The sequence below is a fragment of the Crocodylus porosus genome, unplaced genomic scaffold (genome assembly GCF_001723895.1).
Source record: "Crocodylus porosus isolate Cpor-Errol unplaced genomic scaffold, CroPor_comp1, whole genome shotgun sequence".
Taxonomy (NCBI): domain Eukaryota; kingdom Metazoa; phylum Chordata; order Crocodylia; family Crocodylidae; genus Crocodylus; species Crocodylus porosus.
This window is the reverse complement of record NW_017728906.1, coordinates 159,363,931-159,381,202: the sequence shown is the minus strand read 5'-3', so window position 1 is coordinate 159,381,202 and position 17,272 is coordinate 159,363,931. Positions and strand designations below refer to the sequence as shown.

Genomic DNA, 17,272 nt, shown 5'->3' with positions numbered 1-17,272 from the left:
GGCTAGGATGCCGTGCAGCAACCGCCACCGGGCGGCCTATGGCACCCAGGATTCCCAGGCGGTCTCCCATCCAGGTACTAGCTGGGCCCGGGACTGCTTAGCTTCCGAGATTGGACGGGATCGGGTGCAATCAGTCCGGTCTGGCCGTAGGCAAGAAAGAAAGAGAGAAAGAAAAAAGAAAGCAACAAAAGATCCCACTGTAAATCAAAAGTTCAAATAGAAAAAATAAGAAGTTTCCTATGTGCCAGAATCCCTTAAAGCCATCTTATTTCAACTGCTTCTTACCATCTGCTTCCTTCTCTGAGAGAGAAGCTGGTTTCAGCATCACAAGTAGTGGAGTTAGGGCAGCATCAGGCAATTATCTCAGGTGGAGGGCCGCTTACTGAGTTTTGGCAAGCTGGCAAGGGCATGGGTAGTCCCACCCCTTGACAGATGCCCTGACCCCTGGTCACCATCTTGGGACCAGAAGTCCCGCCCCTAACCTCTGACCTTTGCCACCAGAAGACCCTCTTCTTGTCCCTGGCAGTATTCCTTTTGGGAAGAGGGCTTGCCATCTTAGGAGGAAAAAAACTAGTTACATACTAAAAATCACACACCCATAATAATATTTTTTAATTTAATTAAAACATATTTTTTCTCTTGATTTGTGTGCGTTTGTGCTGTATACGAAGAAGTGATTGCATAATAGCTCAAAATGCAGGCTTACTCCTTTATATTGTGTGGGGTATGCTGAGGTATCAGGGAGTATGGGTGGGTGGGTGTGGGTATGTGGGGAGCTGTAAGAGGTTGGGTATGGGGGGTTGTGGGGATATTTGAATATCTGTGTGTGTGGGTATGGGAGCCATGTAGTGCAGAGTGGCCAGCGGGCAGGCAGGCAGCAAAGTGGGGAAAGCAACAGAGGGGCTCAGTGGGAGGATGGGGAGTGGAAGTAAGCAGGAGTGTGGGGCCTGCACCAATGTCCTGGGGCCAGTGCTGGCAGGGCCCAAAGTGGGGTGGCAAGAGCACAAGGCACAGGCTGGCGGGGGTCTGTGGAGCAGTCATGAGGCAGCTCACAAGCAGCAGTGAAGGAGCTGCACTGCAGCCTAGTGCAGCACGGTCTCTGGGCGAGCAGCCACAGCAGACACTGCCTGGCAGTGGTGAGGGGGAGTGAGGCACTTTCCTCCATGCCAAGCAGCAGTTTCTGCCCAAATGCCCCTGCTGTGACTCAGCACTGATGGGCGAGCCCAGAGCCGGTGCAGGGCCCAGGCTATCAGCAGTCGTGGGGAACAAACCAGTGCTCAGAACGGGCAAAAAGCAGCCGCTCCCCCTCCCACTGCCAGCACCCCATGCTGCAGCCACCCAGAGCCCACGCAGGGCTGCCTGTGCCTGCTCTCCATTGCCACTGCTGTGCCACAGAGGCAGCAGTGACACAGCAGAGAGGCAGGACAGCCCCATGTGGGCTGCGAGAGGCTGCACCAGGAAGCACCAGCCATGGGGAGGTGGAGAGGCCGCTTTTCTCCTACCATCCCTGCCGCTGCTGCTCAGTCCAGATGGGCAGTGCAGGGCGTGCAGAGTTGGAGCTGCACACCCATCCCCACCTGTACTGCAGGGCGGTGGGGGAGGGGGAACACACTGGAAGTGAGTGGGCGTACAGGAGCCAACAGCAGCCAGGTGGAAGCATGGGGCCCATGCCAGTGTCCTTGGGCCAGCACTGGTCGTGCCCAGAGAAGGGCAGCACAAGCACAGGGTCCTAGCTGGCAGGGGCTTTACGGAGCCAGGTCAGCTTCCCCCTCTCCCTGCTGGTACAGCCCAGCCCAGCTCCATAGACCCCTGCCAGCATGAACAGCCCCACAGTCCCTGGCCAGAACCCCTGCTATGCGGGGCTTTCAGCTGGGGGGCAGGGCCTGGCAGGAGCCTACCATGACTTCCCCTGGGTCCTACTTCCTCTGGCTCCTGTCATCTTTGACAGAAGCCAGAAGCAGATAAATATTAATTTTCTAATTTTTTTTAGGGGTCCCACAGACTGGATAGAATGGCCTGGTGAGCCAGATCCAGCCTGCAAGCTGTATTTTGCCCACCCCTGCATTAAGGCAAAGTGCTTAGGGAAACAGGGGAGTCAACTTCATTGGAGATTCCACAGAACTGTCCATTCTCTACATATGGGCTAAGTATTTTGCCTGAGATCTTACAAAGGAAAGGGAGAAAGATAAAAAGAGTAAGGTATAATGATCACCATAGCCTAAGGGGGACAGAAAGTTCTGAATACAAGATTTTAGGGTGAGAGAGGGGAAAGAAGCATTGAAAACAGAAAAAATAAGCTCCAGCTAAAAAGCAGCACCTGTAAAAGGGCAAGAGGCAACCTATGGGAAATGCAGAGCAATTAGAGATGTAGATTATACTGAACAAGCAAAGTGAGGAATGAGGGTTAAAGCAGTTTATAAGTAATTAAGAAAATCCCTAGAAAAGTGAGAATCAGACATTTAAACAATGGTTGACTTTGAAATGGACACAGAACCAGGAAAGGCTACAGGAAATATAAAGGGCATCCAAAATAAATGATGCCACACACTTCTATTCTTTGATTCATGCTGCATAATAGTAGCCACAGTTTGCAATTCAAATGAATGCGGAAGGATATGTAACCTGGCCACAATGTAAAGCAGATGAAGGTATTTTTAGGAACAAAACCTACTCTGTTTGATAAATCAACCGTTTGGTTCATTTGTAAGCACTTTTAGCCACAGTAGCAGGTATCTGAATATTCCAACAGGTCTCCTCCATCTTCTTCTGTGGTCTTTCAGGTTTACAAAAAAGACATAGCTTAGACCAAGTCAGAGAATAATTCAAGCTGAGGTCAGACTTTCCATTCATTTGATGAATAAATAGATTTATATTTAAGGTAAGATATTAAGGCTCAAAATAATTTTGCATAGTAGAAACCTGTAAGTTTCACTATTAAACAGAAAAAAAAAATCCTCCAGAACCAACCATTCAGGAAGGTCAACCAACTTTTGAGTTTACAATCTGAATTTTATTTTCAGTGAAGTCCAACATAGCTTTCTAAGCCTTATTTCCCTTCACTGGGTCAGTTAGAAGCATGCCATTCCTGCTATACTCTCCAAAGTTCAAGCTTACTTATTCCTGACAATTTCAGAGCTAGGATTCAGAGCTATACTAGATAAACCAAACAAATGTTTTACTGAATTTACTGATTTGTAATGGATTTGAAAGGTCACGGATTTGTCTGCATGACAGGCATCCTATCTATCCATAGCAATATGATAAGAAGTTGAAGCAGAACAAGCTCCTCCATGTTGCCCATCCAAGATGGTTCAGCCTCAAAACTGGCGCACACGTACACGAGCACATGCACACAGTATCAAGACTGCTCACCATACTGAGTGCTGAGCTATTCTGAAAAAAAAATCTAACTCTCGATCTATCTTCCCCACTCCTCCCCATAAGCACCTGATATGTTTAGTGTCCTTGAATGCCTTTTGTTCTTGACATATCAGAGTCACTATTTTATTCTTTTACCGCTGCACAAAATGGTGTGATGATAATGTATTTCACATTTATATTGCATATTCATATCTGCTACTGAAGAGGATTGCTCAAAGCTATTATCAGATTAGTAAAAAAACAATAAAAACAAAAAAACCCACTTTATTGTAAACTTATGCCAGGGAGCCCTTTATGTAATAAGAAGGGATCCAGGTTTTCTATTCATCACAGAAAAATGCAGTAAAACCTGGATTTTCTCCTTGAAAGGAGAAAAACATGGGAAATGGTGAGTTTCCCCTTGCACGCTGGTAGAGTTCCAGGCTGCAAGGAGAAGTAGGAGGAGGGTGGTCAGACAGCAAACACCATGTGCATGTGCATATATACACACTCAGAGCCTCCAGGCAGCCAGGATAGCAGCTCCCACAGGTAAGTCTTGTGGGGGGGGTGTTGAGATCCACCACGTAGGGAGGTAGGGAGGAAGTTGGGCAGGGCTCGGGCAGTGGCAGTGGCTGCTGCTGCCACCCAGCTAGGGCAGTGCATGGGGCTTGGGGCCCAGGGCCATGTACAGCAGCAGGGGCCAGGGGGGAGTAGGGCAGGGCCACAGGTGGTTCATCCATGAGGCAGAGGAGGGCTGGCTACCCCACTCGCAGGGGGACATGGGGGACACATGTCCCCCAGATTTGTGCACAGGAAAAGGGCAGATTACCCGCTGTGAGCTCAGGCTCCCCACCTTGCTGACCTGCCCATGGGGCTTCCACGGCCCAAAGGGCAGGACCTGGTGCACCAGGGCTCAGCGGGGCTGGGTGGGGAAGCTCACTGCTGCCACTGGAGCCCCACCCTCCCATGACAAGACATCCCCTGCCCACACAACAGCAGCAGGGGCAGCAATGCAGAGTTGTGCCCCTTGCTGCTGCCACGTGAGCAGAGGGTTCCATGTCATGGTGGCATGGGGCTTACAGTGGCAACAAGCTTCCCCACCTGGCCCTGCTCTGTCTTGCCATGCTAGGTCCTGCCCACTGGGCCACAGAGGCCCCAGGAAGAGGGCAGCAGAGCAAAGAGCCCAAGCCTGTAGTGGGCAGCTCACACTCATCTGCCCCCCACAGGCTGCACTCCAGCCATGCCACTTGGGGAATGGGGAGCCAGGCTCCATGCTCTGCTCTGACATAGCAGCCATTACCTACCACATGCAGCAGCCAGTGCTTGGGTCCTGCTGAGGGGAAAGAGAGTGGGTCCACGGCCCTGTAGCCCTGGAAGCTGGGGCCCCCCTATGGCAAGGCTGCAGGGGGCTGTGGGTGGGGAGTGAGGGGCAGCAGCAGGACCAGGGAGTGAGGGACAATGGTACGAGCAGGGCCCTGGCATATCAGGGCTGCTCAGGCACACAAAGCCTGGGGCGGGAGGTGCAGGACACAGAGGCAGCTGTGCCACTTTAAGGGCATCCCGGTGAGTAAAGAGAGCAAGGGCAGCTCTGATTTTCCATGATAAAAAATGCCAAAATCAAACACCACAATTTATAGGTATTTAGAAATTATTTTATTATAGTGATTGAGGACCTGGCAGGCTTTCAAATTGCTTTAAAATTGTAAACAGATCAATAAAATGTGTTCAACTGATCTATATCTATATATAGCGTGTATGTGTGTGTGTACACATATATATATGTATATGTGTACACACACACACACACACACAACACACACACACATATGTAGTGATGTTTTGTTGTAATCACAAAAAATGCAGATTCTGGACGTTTTAAAATCAGAGAATATGAGATTTTTAAACAGAGAAAACCAGTACCCCTGGTAATAAGGCACCAACCAAAATAGACCTTATGACAGTGCATTTTTGGTCCCTGCCACATTAAGGGCAGAAAACAGGTAGCAGCCAGGTGCCTAATGAGGACAGCCATTTTGGCTCAGGGATATAAGCTGGGCTGCAGTTTGTTGCAGGAAGGAAGGAGGTAACATCAGGCTGAAAGGCTGCTCTGGGAAATATCAGGAGGTAAGGGCAGGGACTACAGGGTGGAGGTGACCCCTTGTCCTGGTTAAAACTGCACCCTGCCGGGGAAGGCTGGTCTGGTGGGGCTTCTAGTCATGTGGGAGCCCCCAGGAAATACCAGGCCAGTTACCTCCCTGGTGAAAGGTGGGTTGTGGCGCCTTATAATCCCAGTCCCATATACCTGGTGATGCTCTAATGAGCAGGGGGAGCCCAGGCTCATTAAGGAGCCCTGAGGCAGAGCTCAAGCCAAAGGAGAGACCTGGGGCCATGCCCAGGTGGCAGAGGAAAGCCTGGTGATGAGTAGTGAGACCTTGAGTAAAAGGAGCAATGAGTAGAGGGGCACCTGTGGGTGTGGGTGAGTGAGGAGGCCCAGTGGAGGGATAGTGGCCTGATGCGTGGCCAGGTGCAAAATAGGCTCAGTCAACACTCAGGTAAGGGTAGTGGGAGACACCCAACAGACTGCACCAGGGCTAACCGAGGCAAGGAGGCAAGGAGAGCTAAGCCCAAAGCTGGGTGAGGCTGGGCAGGATGAGTGTGGCCCTGAGAAAGGGTGGTATGAAAGAGGTTGGGTGAGAGCCATCCCAGTGAGAGAGGGGTGGCATGTGAGTGGCCCTTTAGGGCTGTAGAAAAGAGCTACAACTGTGCGCCCAGTTTACTTCTCTGGCCTGTGGCAGGAGCAACATGCAGAGAGTAGCATAGGAACCATAGAGGGGAGGTTGGAGCAGGTATTAGGCCCTTGTCAGCAGGGCAAGTAAATGGGTAGCCTCCCGCCTCAGTAACAACTTTCATATTTTTCCATCAAGGCATGGCAGCCGAGCAAAGTGGGCAGTTAGCCTAGGAGTAGGGCAGCTGGCAGAGACCTGACAAGGAGGCCACCCTGTTACAGTCTTCAAATCTGCAGATCTTGTATTTGATATGGAATATAAAAGGAATGGAAGAATCCTCAAGAGATCTAGTCCAAGGCATAGATTATCTCTTGCTACAATTTAAGACCGTTGCTCCTTGTTCTGTTCCTGCAGCCACAGACAATAGTCTGCCTCCATCCTCCATCTAATGATCCCTCAGGTATTTGATGACTTAACAAATCCCCCCTCAGTCTTCTCTTCTCCAGACTCAAAAAACCTGGTTCTTTCAGCCCATCCATACAAGTCATGTGAAGTCATGCTTCTCTATTTACTGTAATCACTGGAAAGTTCTTGCAGCATCCTTCAGCAACTGCAAGCAGCCTCTGATCCTACAGACCCATACACATGTGCTAAACTTCATTACCATGGAAGCAACTAAGCTACTCACAGTTGTAGAGTTAAGCATGTATTTGCATAATCAAGGGCAGGCAAAGAATATTAAAAAGCAAACCAATAAAGAAACAGCTATAGGATGTTATGATTTAGAAACACTATTGTCCTAGAAAAGTCAATATTGTCCTAGAAAAGTCAATACATGTTTTTTTAACTACTCACCAACTACTCCCTTCTCGTCAGTGCAGAGGCAGAAAAGGATCTTGGAGTCATCATTGATGCCAAGATGAACATGGGCCGGCAGTGTGGAGAGGCAGTAAGGAAGGCCAACCACACCTTGTCATGCATCCACAGATGCATCTCGAGCTGGTCCAAGGAGGTGATCCACCCCCTCTATGCGGCACTGGTCAGGCCGCAGCTGGAGTACTGCGTCCAGTTCTGGGTACCGCACTTCAAGAGGGATGTGGACAACATGGAGAGGGTCCAGAGGAGGGCCACTTGCATGATCAAGGGGCAGCAGGGCAGAACCTACGAGGAGAGGCTACAGGACCCAAACCTGTTCAGCCTCCACAAGAGAAGGCTGAAAGGGATCTAGTGGCCTATTACAAACTAGTCAGAGGGGACCAGCAGGCATTGGGGGAGTCCCTGCTCCCCTGAGCAGTACCAGGAGTGACCAGGAATAACGGTCACAAGCTGGCAGAAGATAGTTTCAGACTAGGCATCAGGAGGCGCTACTTCACTGTCAGGGCGGCTAGCATCTGGAACCAACTTCCAAGCGAAGTGGTACTGGCTTCTACCCTGGGGGTCTTTAAGACATGGTTAGACCTACTGTTTCCTGCCATGGCAGGGGGTCAGAACTGATGATCTGCTCAGGTCCCTTCCAACCCTACTAACTATGAAAACTATGAAGTAGTTATGTTACTGTGCCAACAAATACCTATTCTCTAAAACAGAAATGCACCAACACATGGCAACACACTTTTCTGCTCTGCATGAGCTGCAATCATACAACAGCTGGATTTAATGTTTTTAAAAAGGAATGCAAGGGACAGAAATGACAAGTCAAGGACACATTTCTACTTGCATTAACCTAAGAGGGAGTTGCTAGCTGTCAGTCGTTGTTTTTAAACGAGATACATTACCAGCCTTAAGCCCATGTTTAGATCAGATCTTCTAAAGCAAACATAATACAAGAGTACATTCATATCACCAAATGAAATATATATATATTTTTAGTAAAATGTTAGGCATGCCGCAATAAAACCCTACACATCAGATTGACTAGTTAGTAAACTATAATGTAAGTTCAGTTCTGTGGTACTATTTTTTTAAGTTATTCAGATGCTCTTACAAAAGAGACTCAACGAAATATCCAAAAAAAATTTCCAATGCTTAAAAAAAGGTACAGTTTAATTTTAAAAGTTTTCACTTAGACAACAGGGGAAAATTAACTGTAGTGAATAAACTCGATGTGAAGTCTCACCACAGCTCAAACATGCAGGTTATGGATACTGCAAAGGCCTCTTAAATTATTAGAGTTAAGATGTTCTCCTTCAGTCACAGCCTTCACCATTCTATATCAATGGCGTTTTGGAAACAAGAGAGAGGGAAATTCAACAGCATTTAAAAATATTGTTAACTATTACTTTGATTTTCAAACATCACAAAAGATTCAAGTTTACAGAAGAATTAGTGTCTGTTTCCTATCCCATATTATTATTTGCCAACTTCTCAGGATTTGGGCACAATAGTGTAGAGCAGAGGCTTTCAACCTCTTTTCATTTTCAGACCCTGAAAAATTTCAGCTGAAGGTGTGGGCCCTTTTGAATTGTAAGTGTGGGTATTCACATAATCATCTTTCAGGGACCCTTGAGACATAGTCTGTGGACCCCCAGGGGTCCACAAACCACAAGTTGAAAACCACTAGACACCTAATGTCATACAAAGAGTATGAGAAGGTTAAAAAAACAAAATAACTTCCCCCCCCACACAAAAAAAAGGAAACCCAACCAATGATCTACAAGGCCAAGGGCAACCACACACATCAGTTTCCAGCAACACTTCGTGTCCCCCGTGTTGTGCACCCTCAAAAAAGTCTCCTGGTATTGAAAAAGCATTTATTCCAGTAACACTCAAAACATCTTTTAGCTTAACAGACAGTCTTACTTTTAGGAAGCACCATCTGTCATACTTATGGAATATGAGGCATTATAACCCTTTTGAAAAGTTGGAAATAGCTTTTAAAGAAGATTTTTTTTGGTTAAAAAAAACTAACGAATATCTGGATGCCCTTATGATACAGTAACATCTGCTGCAAGAGAATATACTTTAAACATCTTATCATAAGTTGATCTGCAAACCTTCTGCCTAGTTCAATTAAGAACGCTTTCTAGGCTATGCAGAAAAGAAACTAATCTAAAGGTCACTGAAGACAAAATTCTCCTGTCTTAATTTTCAAAAGTAAGTCTAAGGTTCATAAAGAATGCTAATTAACATCCCTGGAAAATCCTATTGCAAGAGAGTTTTTAAGAGATAGAGCAACACAGTTGTCAGCTTCAATTTTAATGAGAACTCAAAATAGACAAATGAACACTTACTTCTCTTCAATTAGGTGTTGGCTTCTGTTCCCTTCTTTACAGCAGGCACACTTGTTTGGTTAACAATTAAAATGCTTAGTCAATGTCAAATGTATGCCTAGCACGGGCTACCAAAGCTGGAAAGGAAACATTCATCATATTTTAACTGTAACACTATGAGTCAAATACCAAGGATCTTCCTACAACTCTACCAGAGCCACTTGCTGACATTGTACTAGACTGTAAAACTTCCCCAATATAAACAGATTGTGTGTATATTTGCAAGAAGTTTCCTCTATTTTCCACAAAGGAAAGCCATTGCTTAATCTTTTAAGGCCCAAAACAGTTTATTCTTCTCCTACCTATTGTCTCCTAAATATCATTGTCAACTTGACAGCTGACAGCTCCCACCTCTAAACAGCTAATGATGCTTTCAGCTTTTTTCATGGTTGTTAAATTCTCAGACAAGTACCACAGTAGTTCCTCACACATGGGAGAAGTGCACCATAAAAAAAATCCCAAAGCTACCTCATTACCCTCCTGCAAATCTCTTCTCAAGACTCAAAAGAGCTTGACAATGGGTGGGCAGCTGGTATCTCAAGATACCTGCCTATCATGTAGACAACCCCCGTCTCATTTTCTTGTTCTACCACAGTCTGCCTACACCCATCTGTTGTCTTGTGTCTTACTGGTCAAGTGAAGTGAGGCCTTAAACTTAAAACACAACTTGGCAGCATTTCTCTGTTTGTCAGTCTAATTACAGTAGCTTTCAGAGGCTGCATATGATCACTTCCAAGATGTCTGTGAATGTTCTAGGCATCAACAGACACAGCCAAATGATTCTGGCAAAAAAACAGAAATTCAGAAAAGGGAAATGGCAAGTACCCACCTCTCCAATTGTCTATACAACTATTTATTTTGATGATGACAGCCAGCTTCCCTCCCCAATTTCAGCTTTGTCCACCTACCCGATGCAGTTAGGCGCTGACACCCTGAAATGAATTAAGAATGAATTACGAATACCAGAGCTGGGGTAGGGGAAGAGAAAGAGGAATGTACACACATGGTCTCTGGTTTAGGGAGCTAGCAAGATGTCCCTGAAATATATGGAATGGGAGAAGGGCACACAGTGAACATATGGGAGAAAATGGAGGAATGAAAGGAGTCCCTGTTGTGAACGTCATGTTTAACTCACAGAAACAAAGTGTGCAACCCTCTAATATTCAAATTGTTGCAACAGGCATAATGCATACCACCTAGTCTAGGTCCAAAACATCTAGGCACTACTATAATACTCATACAACATCCAGCTTTAGAATAGTTATCATGCAAGGGGTATTGTTCAAGTTTCTTTATATAGTGTTCCACATTAGGGTTGAGGCATTTTGGCTGGACAGCTATCTCATTCAATTGATTCAGAGGGTTCCAATTCGATTTGGAGAGATTAAAGGGTCTTCTGATTCGATTTAGATTCAGAGATTCTGTCGCCGAATTGAGCCAAATTGAATCAGCGACGGAAGCTTCACACAGCCCTAATATATATGTGTATGTGTATATGTGTGAGTGTACATATAATATATATAATGCATAAAACAAATGTATATAGTGTGCATGCATGCATGCGCATATGTACATGTCTGGTAGAGAGGAATGTAATCTAAATTTCTTTTACAGCAAGAACTGATATGGTTGCTTTAAGAAAGCAATCTTTTATATCAAAGAAAGAAATAGTGAAATAGTATGCATTCTAAGTAATGATATTATGCAATACAGTATGCACATACAATTTTTTTAGATTAGATTCCTCTGTACCAGGTATTTTCCAGAGTATGTAAAAGTTTCCCTCTTCGAAATAAATGATTGCTTTTATAAAGCAAGCATATCACTTCCTGCTTTAAAAGGAATTATTGAACATAAGTGGGGACTGTTCACAAAGCAAAGTTTGTAGCCAATCCTGTCTGAACAACAGCTATTTCCAATGGCATGAGCCTAAAAAGCCATTTTTGGATATTACACATATACCCCAATTAAGTGGGAGAAGCCTTAGCATTTTGATTGCTTTGCACTTTTCTGATGCTGTTGTTCGCTCACTTTTAGAATGAAAGTCTTAACAGAAAAGATTAATGTTATGGTCTCATAACTGATGTTATTTAAAGGGTAAACACAAAAAAGTTTTTTGTTTTTTTTAAAAGCAGGTAAAGTGACTTGCCCAAGTTCACACAACCAGTCAACAACAAAGGGACAAAAATAAACTTGTCTTCTAACTTCTATCTGGTGCCCAATTTCCCACATCACATAGAAGAAATATTAATACTACAGTGTAGAGTATATAAAACCTATGCAAGTCACCTCTATCCCAAAATACCAACGCTTAGTTGATGGGACAAACTCATGCATATTTTAAGTAGATAGGGAGTTAGCATAATGGAAGACATGTTCTCCATATCTAGCAGCTGTTAAACCTAAACCAAACAACTGACATGTTCCAGTATCCCAAAGCTGGATATAATACACAAGTTACAACAGCATGATACTGTTTGCTGTGGCTGTACACTGGCCCACATTATTTCTCTCCCACTTTAACATTGTGTGTGACTAGCCAACAACCCATCAAGAATGATGGGCAAGGGGCTGGGATGGAGTGCTGCCACCTAACGCCCCATGCTGCTGCTGTTCTGCGTCTTGCAAGGAGTGGCTTCGGAATAATGGTGGCACTCCCCCACGCTTGGAGCACTCTGATTGGCTGTTTCCATTAGCCAATCGGAATGCGAATAAAGCATTACAGACAGACAGACTTAGGCTTTTATAATATTAGAATTCTTAGAGTAACCCAGGTGTACAGAAATCCAGGAACAAGCCGATTACACTGGAAGTGCTACAGCTTTGTCCACTGATTCCATTACCAGTTTGCACAGTAGCCCCCTTCCACTGTCCCAGGGCTTGTGAGATGGTCATTTTATAGTCAGCACTTTCTTTCTGAAGACAAACTAGACAAACTACTCTAGCTCTTATAAAGGCAGGTACATTCTAGATGTAAGTGACTACTCCCCCATTTGAAGAAGCGTGCAAGTGAGCATATTGCATTAAGTATCAATAATTTCCACCAATTTAAAGACAAACGCTAGCTAATTTTAAATTAACAAAGTTAAGAAGGTCATAAAAACACTAAAAAAGAGGTCATGTCTCAGGAAAATAATCCAAGACTTTTGCCTGTACATTCTTTAGCTTCACGTAAACCAATGGATAGGGGCAGATTGTCAAGAGTTTCTGAAGGCCTTCTGACCTGGGTTCCTAAAAACTGTAACTTTGGAAAATGTTGTGTAATGACAGACAATATAGTTTTTGTGGGATATTTTATACTGAATTTTACTCATAATAAATTTAAACAACCAGTTTTCCCCAGGCTGCCTACATTAGATGCTCTCAAATGCCTAGACACTATGGGCTGGGGGCCCAGTTTATTTTAGTGCCCTGGTATGAAACTGGCTGGGTGAGAAGGGACACAACATGCTTTCACAAAGTAACAGTTACTACACATTTTTCAAGGAGTAACTTTCCCCTGGGCTTCCACCATTTTACTACAGAGTACTGCTGTGTATTGCGTCCATCCAGTCAAGTCAGCTGACTAACAAACATGTTTTGTGCCTCCCCATCCATTAGGAGGAGACGAAGTCTTCCTCTGCTGAAGCTCCTGCTTCCTGGCTGCATCATGGCATGGGCAGAGTCCCCTGCTGCCAAATACCACCAAGACTATAGTTCCATGGGCCAAATCTGGCCTGTGGGCCATAGGCTGTCAACCCTTAAATTAAACACAACACATGCCACATTATAAGGTAAATACCCAGATAATACTGGTAACTGGGAACACTTGGGTTCCAGTCCCAAAATCCCCACTGACCACCTAGGCAAGTCAAGTCATTTCACTGGGTTTCAGCGTCTCCTTCTTTAGTGCAGACAGGTCATCCAAGTGTTGTGCTTTCACAAGAATTCCCTTCCCTCCCCACCTTTTTTGAATATTCTTCAGAAAAACCCTGCCTACAAGTTATATTAAACAAGAATAATCCTAGCAGAGCTTTATTTTCTGATCCTTATGGCAAATTACTTTTTTGGCTTAAAACGCTTTAAGATTTTATAGCTTTTAAAATTAGTGATGAAAGATCTAATCAGATTTAGCTTCTGAGAACAGAGATAGCATAGGGTTTTTGGAAACCCTCTCAGACCTTAGCAAGAACCACCATAGAAGTTTTCAACTCTAAACACTACTGGAAAAATTCAGGATTTACCATGGATTTCCGCCCAGTAATTATTCACAGCATGAGTTTAGCAATAAAGAAATCCATCATCACACTCCCAAGCGCCATATGGGAGGATCAAGCTTTTGGCAGAGCAAATGAAACAGAAATCGCCTAGCCAGGAACATGGGGCGGAAAAAAAAACAAACTGATGGCTTTGTCCTACATAGGGGTGAGCAACAGGTCGCTCCTGCTGAGTGCAAAATCATTGATTTCCCTTTCTGCTAGCTAAGCTGCTTTATTTGCTCTGTGGATGGGGTCTGCTACAGACAGCAGGACACAAATGTCTCCTCTCTGCTGAACTGGCAGGGTTAGGTAGCAGACTATGCCTCTTCAACAGAGCACAGTAGAAAGAAAAGAAGGGGATAACTGTCAGGGCACCTGTCTCCTGGGGGCTCCAGCAGCTACAAAACTTGCAAGCCAAGGACTGGGTGTAGAATCTCCCAGGAACACCATTGATTTGAACTCATCTCAGATTTCATGGCTTGACAAAAGGATCTAGTTGAACTGTGACATCAACACAGTTAGAAATACCAAAGTCTTCTCATATATTGTAACTGAGCAGCACAATTGTTTCTGCAAACCATGTAAAGAGACTGTAGACAATATGTTTGGACTTTTTTGTTGTTTTGCTTGCTTATGGTTGTGTACGGCAAACAAGGACTTGGATATGGAAGGGTCACAGCAACACCCCAAGAGGCAATTTTAATTTGTTTTAGCGAAAGTATTAAGTGGATTTTAAATAAAATGTCCAGAAAATGGTGCTGAACTTATTCAGACTGAATTTCTCCATGAAACTACAAAAATTAGGATTTACAGTGCTTTGGAGAAATTGCAGATAGCTGAACAAACTTATTCACTTCTCACAACAGCCCTGTAAAATGAGCATATATCCCAACACATAAAATGGAGGTAATGGAGACACCAGTAAGTTAAGATACTATCACCCTTTCAGCCCCAGTTTGAACACTGGTGTCCTTAACTCTCAGCTCCTCCTTTCAATGTATTTGACTATGCTCCCTCACCTGTTCCAGAAGAGGAATATAATTAGGCCTCAGCTACAAAATCTTCCTCACACATTCACATTATATCTGAAGGAATATAAGGCAAGCTGTACTCCATGTCCCACCAGTCTGTCTTTAACAGTGAACTGACTGCAAGTTACTGCAGATGTGCACTCAACTATTAGGAAATCCAGTTCAGTCAGAAACAAGTCTCACAGGTGGGTCACTGATCATCAGCCACAAAATGGGACTGACTTTTGGTATATTGATTTGGATCCAAGTTGAATCAGTATTCCACATACAAGACTTTTCAATTACCAGGTCCTCGGATCACTTAGGGCAATGACTACGCTAAAATGCAAAAAGGTATGATTGTGGCTTGTAATAGACATGCCCAAAATAAGTAGCTAGGGTGCAAACATCTATACTACTTCAGTAGAACAACTGATCAATCCACCTGGGACCCTGGGTTAATACTCTGACAATTAACTTATACTCCTGCAGGTAGTTTAAAGCTGTGTCGGGAATGTCTATGCAAACCACTGTCACACTGGCTACAGTAAAGACACACCCAAAGTCTCTTACAATTTCTCATGAGAGAAAGATAGAGAGACTTCTATTAATGTCAATGGTTTGTCTGTTTGTTTCTCTCCCTACCTTTTATATTTGTACCACTTCCTTAGTGCAAACCTTTACATTTGTAAGTTCAAATATGCCTTCATCATCCATCATTGCCCCAATAATTCAGGCAGCACTGCAGTTAAGCTTTGTCCTTTTGCAAGAGCTCTCAAGTCTGTGGTGAAATCAGCTCATGCATTTGGCTGTTAACTGAAGGGTTGGTAATCCAAGGCCACCCAGAGACAGCTGCTTCATCAATGATAAATTGACCCCTCTTCTGAAGTAACAAGCGGTCAAAAATTATCATTGTCTCTTGCATAGGGTTTAGGCTCTTTCCTTACAGCAGAGAGCACCAAGTCTCATTGCTTCCTTGGTACAGTTGCATGCCATAAATAAACTGACCCACCCCCTCCAACTCCGCTCTGTCTGCCTTGCTCTTGGACAAAGTCCTGGCTAGGTCTGTACTCTGTTTTGCTTCATGCCTCTTGGCTAACATGAAAGCTCCCCTCCTTGCAGATGCACTTGCTACCCTAGAAGATAACCTCCATGTATGACAAGCCTGCTCTGATAGCACCTTGCTGGATAGACCCCCTCTGTCACTGCCTGTTTCTCCAGCTGTGGACAGCAATGAGAGCAGCAGGCCCAGCACTCTGCTGACCACCCGCTCCCTCCTCTCCCCCACCCCCCTGCCATGCCCAAACAGAGGGGGATCTGCCAGGAGATCCTGTCTGGGAAGGCACTGTACACATGGACAGTCAAAGCATTTCAGGCCCATGTCCTCACCACCCACCCTGACACAACTTGGAGGCAACACCTAGTGGCAGCAACACCAGGGCAAGCCTGCCTGACCTGGTGCACCCTGTACAAGCTACCCATTGCCAAAAGAACTGGTGAGAACTGCGCAGGGCCCTGGCCACAGACACTTTTGTCCACCACTCAGACCTGGTGGCATTGGTAGTCTGCCCTTTCTGTGAGGAGGTGGACGAGACTCTCGTCCTAGGCTGCCCCCAGCTGCAGTCGCTCTCTGCTGCCCTCAGAACCCTCTTTGGAATGCTGAACTTGGACTTCCCCAGGATTGTACATCTTCTCCATCCCGTGTACCATCGGCCAAGGGGAGGACGATCTGCCTGGCCAATTTCCTGCTGGGCCAGGTCAAGATGGCAACTCTGAAAAGCTGCAGAAACTAGCTTGTGGGGGCTGGCTCTGATAATGCCTTCTAACTCATCCCCTTCCTGGCCCAGGTACATGTCACATTTGAATTTGGACACTTCATCTTGCAACAAAATGTAGACCAGTTTGTATTGCAGTGGGCCACTGAGGTGGCCCTCTGCAAGGTGGAAGATGGACAGCTGATCCTACATATGTAAACCCATGAGGGACATGAGGGAAGGGGTTTCAGTCTCTGGTGGCATGGTGTTATTTGTTTGTCACCGACAAGGGTTTCATGCTTGGCCCCTTTGCTAATGTGTTTCTATTATTTGTATAATAAAGGTTTACAAAAGCCTTTTGCAAGAATTGTACTTCTCCAGTTTTGCTATCATGGATCTATTTAAGGAGGTCTGTTCCTTTGTTTTTTAAATTCACATGCGCATGCATGTGTGCACGCACACACATCCATAGGAAGCACACTGCAAAGAAAGGGGCAATTATCTTTAGTTTAAATTGGTCAAAAAAGCCTCTAGAATTTTGACTGTGCCTTTGTTCAGGCTGGAGGCATCAGGAACAGACACTGCGCAAAGTGACACTGTGAAGCAATGGTTAAATAGCAATTCTTTGGAACAACTGGAAAAGGTTCTCATTTGAGTGCTGCTAGTGAACTGACCCCATCTTTCATCCTGTAGAAGAGAAAGTCCTCACCCACCTTTTATGCTTGTAACCTCTTTTTTTTTTTACAATTAGTTCAGTATGCAAAATTATGCCTTAGTAATAGGGTACAGATTGTACCTTGTTCATTTTAGACACAAAATTATCCAACACAATGGGATGTGTCCTCATTGTTCGTTATTAGAAATTACTGACGCTAAGAACAATGATTCACAGGCTGTTACAGAAAAGAAACCAAA

The 17,272-nt window shown here is 45.0% G+C and overlaps 1 protein-coding gene across 3 annotated transcripts in view; it reads right to left on the bottom strand.

Moving 5' to 3' along the window:
- DCLK1 (doublecortin like kinase 1) overlaps positions 1–17,272 on the bottom strand; it is a 396,146-nt gene that overhangs the window by 365,798 nt on the left and 13,076 nt on the right. The gene's annotated exons all lie outside the window — the stretch shown is intronic.